At 43.6% G+C, this 5,667-nt stretch overlaps 1 protein-coding gene across 8 annotated transcripts in view; it reads left to right on the forward strand.

Moving 5' to 3' along the window:
- TSPAN9 (tetraspanin 9) overlaps window positions 1-5,667 on the forward strand; it is a 294,276-nt gene that overhangs the window by 186,901 nt on the left and 101,708 nt on the right. The window lies entirely within an intron of this gene.

Below are 5,667 nucleotides of genomic sequence, written 5' to 3' on the forward strand. Positions count from 1 at the left end.
CTCAGAAAGCGGGGGGGAGGGGGGTCCCCAGGGACAGGGTGGGTAGAGGCAAGGTTTTTGGGGGGGTGGGGACAGGAAAAGGGGGGCATGGAGTGCAGGGAACGCACAAAAAGCACGCGAGCTGCAGGAGCTCAGAAGGGCTTCACCTGTCGGCGGCCATCTTGAAAGAAAGAAAGAACGAAAAGCCATGGAGTCACTGGCTGCTGCCAGGTTGGGGGCGGGGGGGCAAGTCCCACTGCCCCACACTGCGTGGAGGGCTCTGCCATGAGCCCCCAGAGGCCCTGATGACTGCCGCAGCATCCAGTGAGTGTGGGGCTTTTTTAAGAGCCAGGATGCTGGGGCCGGGCAGAGCAGGGCAGCCATTGACAGGGCTGGGAGAGCGGGTGAGGGTCAGGGGACACTCGGGGGCTGGGGGAGCAAGCAGGGGACGGGGCCTGGCGGGGGTCCCCCCATGACCCCCTCCTTCAGCCCCCCTTCTCCCTCACCCCCCCCAACTTACTGGCACAGATTCCGGGTCCAGCTACCTGCAGCGGTGAGTGGAGACTGCCTTAATCTCCGAAGCTGTCCGAATCTTTTCCAAATCGATTCAGATCTTTTTATTGGTCTCCCGATTTGATTCGGATTTGGAGATTCAGCTGCTAATCAGGCTGAATCTCCTCCAAATTGAATCAGCACCTGAAGCTTCACACAGCCGTAGTAAGCAAGCTAAACTTGGATGAATAATATTGGTGGAAAATTCTTCACTTGTCTCAGTTGTAGTGCTTTAGAGACACAGAGAGAAGGCTGGCACAACTGGGAAGCAATATAGAGGATTAGGCATTGTAGAGAAATGACTGGGCAGAGAGATAAAGAATAAACACACAGACACAAGCGATGACCTTGACTGGGCTATGATGGTAGTGTGAATGAAATGTTCCATATAGAAAAATGTGAGAGGAAGGTAATAGAGAATACTTTATGGTTGGCGTCTGTTCTAGATGCTTAATGAGAGGGAAGATGAGGGTGAATTGTTGCTAAGGGATATGGGGACAGATGGTTGGAACAAATAACTTGGGGACCCTTTGGGGACTCCAGCAAATCAGAGACCTATTGGGGAAAAATATGCAGTGAAGCAAATGTCCCTGACAAGTTTTTAAAATTTTCATGGAAGATAATCTCCTGTCACAAATGGTAACAGAATGTGACAGTCTCGCCACCACACCACCTTGGGCTCTCCTGTCATTGGATCTTCCCAGCTGGAAGGAGTTGGGCCTGTTTAGTATTTGGATGGCAGATCTTGAAAGGAAAGTCTGGTTGCTAGAGGAAATTTTGCTGGTAATTAAATGGATGTCAGTCTGGGTTCTGATACAGGAGTAAATAAATGCTCAAAAGCAGGGTGACATGCAGGCATCCCTCTGCTCCAAAAAGCTTTGCTGCCATTGCTGTGCCAGTTCGGGATGTGGAAAAGATGCTTGTCCCAGCCGCTGCTGCCATTTGATTAGTCTACCTGTTTTGCTTGTGGAGCTTAATCTGTTTGGGGAGCTAATGAAAGTTGTGTCTCTGTTAGGAGAGTTTGCTATGGCAGCAAACCCTTTCTGTGTTGGTTCAAAAGCGCACTGCTGCCATTTTCTCAGTGCTGACGCACATTTTGCCATTTATACAAATGCATGTGATACAGCGCTGGGGCTTTCAAAAGTGCCTGGCGCTATGACTGATGCACGTTGAAAAATGCCGTAAGGTGCTTCATCAACAATCTCTTAATGAGCAGTCCTCAGCTCTGGTAATCCAGATTAAAGGTGAGACTATGGAGAAAACTGGGCATTTCCTATACCCCAGAAGCCATCTTTTGCAGAAGGCTGACATAGATTCATAGATTGTAGAGTTGGAAGGGACCCCGAAGCATCATCCTGTCTGACCCCCTGCCTCAGGCAGGAAAAGGACTGAGGTCAGATGACCCCAGCCAGGTGCCTATCTAGCCTCCTCTTGAAGACCTCCAAGTTAGGTGATAGTACCACCTCTCTTGGCAGCCTGCTCCAGATCAACAAAGAAATCCAACATCACTTCAAATATGCAAGTTCTGCTTTCGGATCCCTGAGGAGAGGGTGTTTTAAGATGGTGACATCAGATTTGAAACCAAGCTCATGGTTTAGCAGGCAGCCGTGATCCCTACCCTACTGTATGAAGCTGAGACAGCAAAAAGCCCTTTGCAGGGCAGTGAAGAACTAGAAACAAAAGGTCTTTGTGCTAGTCAATTTAAACGTAGTAGGAACAGCAGGTTTAAGTCTGGTATTATTAAACTATCTGGTGTAGGGTATTTTTAATTTGAGTAAGTCGGCCTTTCTTTAAGAGAAGAAAGTAAAACAATCTTGTAGAAAGGGCAGCTTAATTTAATGGGTGTGTTCAGTTTTGGACTGAAAATCAATAAGCATGGATAAAAAAAATGGGGTCAGGGTTCTGAAGAGCTCCATAGCAGGATGGACAGTGTTTTTAAAAGTATAATACCCACAAGGGATACAAAATCATATCATCATAAGCTCCAGCACAGCTGTGCATGCTAAAAGCAGCTGTCACAATTCAACCCAGAGTCAGTTGCATTTCGGTAATAATCGGTGAAATAATTCCTCTATATAGAGTGTGTAAGGTACTTTAGCATAGATAAATAATGCATACTAGCGTCCCTGTCACCAGATGCATGAGACAAAACTGTAAGTGATGTAATATTTTATTTTCACTAATAAGCATTATTGTCTTTAGTTTAAAATGAAGAACACCACACTCACGGTTCTTTGCAGTCTTCAGCAAACCAAAGACTACAAGAGAGTAAGAAAAGATTTGTATTTAAAGCTGGTTGCAGGGCTTCAGAGATTTGGTCAGACTTTCATTGTAACCATTTGCAGTTCACTCCATCTCTCTGTTTCTCTTTCCTCATCTGTAAAAACAGGATAATCATACTTACCTCACAGGGTTATTGATAGGATAAAAGCATTACTTTTTTTGCCAAATGTTCTGGTGTTGTAGTGATGGGGGCCATATAAAGTGTCTAGATAGATAAATAGATGCAAATTAAACCACCCACTGATATAGTTAACAGCATGCTAAAACACTAGTCTGCAGGCATCTCACTGTAGCATCTTCTTTGCAAAGTCTCAGAGCTCACAGGTGTTGGTGCCAAGTTAGCTGTAAGGTACAGAACACCCTGCATGCATCCTTTGATGTTATTCTAAGGATCAAGTGTTTTATCAGTGGTATCAGGGACTAATATTGCAGAATAGAAATGTGTTTAGAGGGTAGACAGCAGTAATGATTTTCATTTACAGATTATTAACAGTGTATTATCCTAGTCTTTTCTGGGCAGGCCAAGTTCCATCATCTTGGCATTATTGCCATTTAGGAAATATTGACAGCCATAGAAGGCATGACAGATTTTATTTGATTTTTTTTTGACTGCTTTAGACTTGCATAGGGTCAAACTGGTCCACACCTGGCTGGTGTTAATAGTCCATTCTGAACATGATTTTAACAGTGATCAGAAGGCAGCCTGTCAGAAGAACAACTTTAAAAGCTTTAGGAAATACACAAAACCTTTGAATAATGTTAGTGTTCCTTGAAGCAGAAACAGTGAACTGACTTCTTACCTAGTACCAACAAAGGAATTTTTCAGAAGACCTCAGTCTTCACTTTTCATTTTAGCATATGCTATCCATATATGTTTACTCATCACAAAGAACACACTGATAAATGCAGATGAAGGAAATCCAGGAACATCATTGATAATGGGTGTGTTGTGGGATATCTGCTTCCAATACCAGCATTTTAAAAAATGAAAATCTAAAAGGACCTAAATTAAGGTCCGTAGCACATTCTTTTGGTCCTAAGCAAGCAGTTTCATTTTCAGCTAGAACTCCCTTTGATTTTGGTGAAAGCTGCTAGGTAATATGCACTTTTGGGTTTAGGTGCCTGACTTCAAGCTCTACCTTTTGAAAATCTGGTACCCAACAAAATAGAAAATACACAGATCAATATGTTAAAAAAATCACAGTTGGTAAGATAGAAATCAGTCCAGTTTCTTTGGCTCCTTTTGTTCAAGATATTCTTTTTACTTGCTCCGTGAAAGTAGATAGTCAAGTAAATACGTAACAGACATCATTCTTGGACTTCATCATTTACCCTTTCCCTTCATTTTAGCACTCATTTTATTCAGGGAGGAATATCCAGGGTTGTATCACCTGCTTGCATAGGCTTTCTGATTTGCAAGCAGGAGACGTTGTAATAAATGGACATTTGAACACTTGAGGCAGTTAATTCCCCCTGTATTTTTTCTATCCTACATTTTGTGCTTATGACATCTCACTTGATTCTGGAGGAGAGAAAGCTCTGTGAAACACTTAGATGCATTTGCTTTTCTTTGGAAGTAACATTAATGCAATTCATCTCATAATTTAGTTTTTATAGAAGAGTTTTACTCTTATATCTGGCAGTGACAGCACTCTTTGTGCTTCATGAATGAAGTAAAAATCCTTCTTGCAGAGTCTTGGGAGAAGAGTTTACATTTATTGTTGGCTTTATTAACTGGGGACTAGTATTAATAAAATAAACCTTTTCTTTTGCTTAACACTTGCCTGTATTTCTGGCTCCTCTTACTATCAAGGAGTCTGCATTTAAAATACAGAGTTCAAAGGAATTGCACGTAGTTCTAAAATTACAGGCCATGTTAAGATTGAAGATTATTGTAAATACTACATCAAAATGTTCGATGCCGCTATTAAGCACTTTTGGATGAGAAAAATGACTGTTGCAACGGAAGCCGGTGTTCTGTAAGAAATGAAAGCTTGGTTGAAAGAGATGTTAGTTACACGGTGGAAACTTCTTCATGCAACCTTAATTATGCAAACCCTTATCTGTTATATATAGACAACTGTCAGTGGATAGAGTAATATAGCAAGTCCTGTGGCAGATATGGCTGTATTAAATTGCATACTGGGGTGGCGTTCTGCCAGCCAGCAAGACTGTTAAAAAGAAAGAGCAGGATTATTTAAAAATGTTAAATCCATCCTTCTAAATTGCTTTAACACTGTTGATATATCAATAAAACATGCTCAACTGATCTCTCTCTCTCTCATGAGCTTTTATTTTAATTGTGGAGGAACATGGATTTGGAGGAACATGGGGTATTTAACAGAGTGACTTCGGGATTTTTTTATCAGGGTTTTTTTCAGTTTTCAAATAGGGAACACCAGAATGCCTGCTAGGGAGGCCAGTGGCAGAACCCTGCCTGGACCCAGCTGAAGGTGGCTGACCTCCTGGTCAGTTGGGGCCAGGAGAACATGCTTTGACAGTTCAAAGCAGGCTACCACGCCTGGAACATCTTCTGGGCGATAGCTGCCCAGATGGCCGGGCAGGGGGCACAGATGGCAGTAGTGCCCCACAAAGACCAGCTCTGCAGCCACAGCCCACTGGCAGCTGGCCCAGAGGGGCAGATACCTTTCCTGGCTGTGCAGTCCTCATCCGGGTCTGGCAGGTGTGCAGCAGGTCACAGCCAGGCAGCATCCCCAACTGTCAGACTGCTGCAATGGGTAAGGGTGCAGGGAACAGCCTCCGCAAGAGAAGGTTGAGAGGCAACCTTGTGGCTGCCTATAAGTTCATCACGGGGGCACAGAAGGGAATTGGTGAGTATTTATTCACCAAGGC

The sequence above is a fragment of the Alligator sinensis genome, unplaced genomic scaffold, assembly GCF_000455745.1.
Source record: "Alligator sinensis unplaced genomic scaffold, ASM45574v1 scaffold224_1, whole genome shotgun sequence".
Classification (NCBI taxonomy): Eukaryota; Metazoa; Chordata; order Crocodylia; family Alligatoridae; genus Alligator; species Alligator sinensis.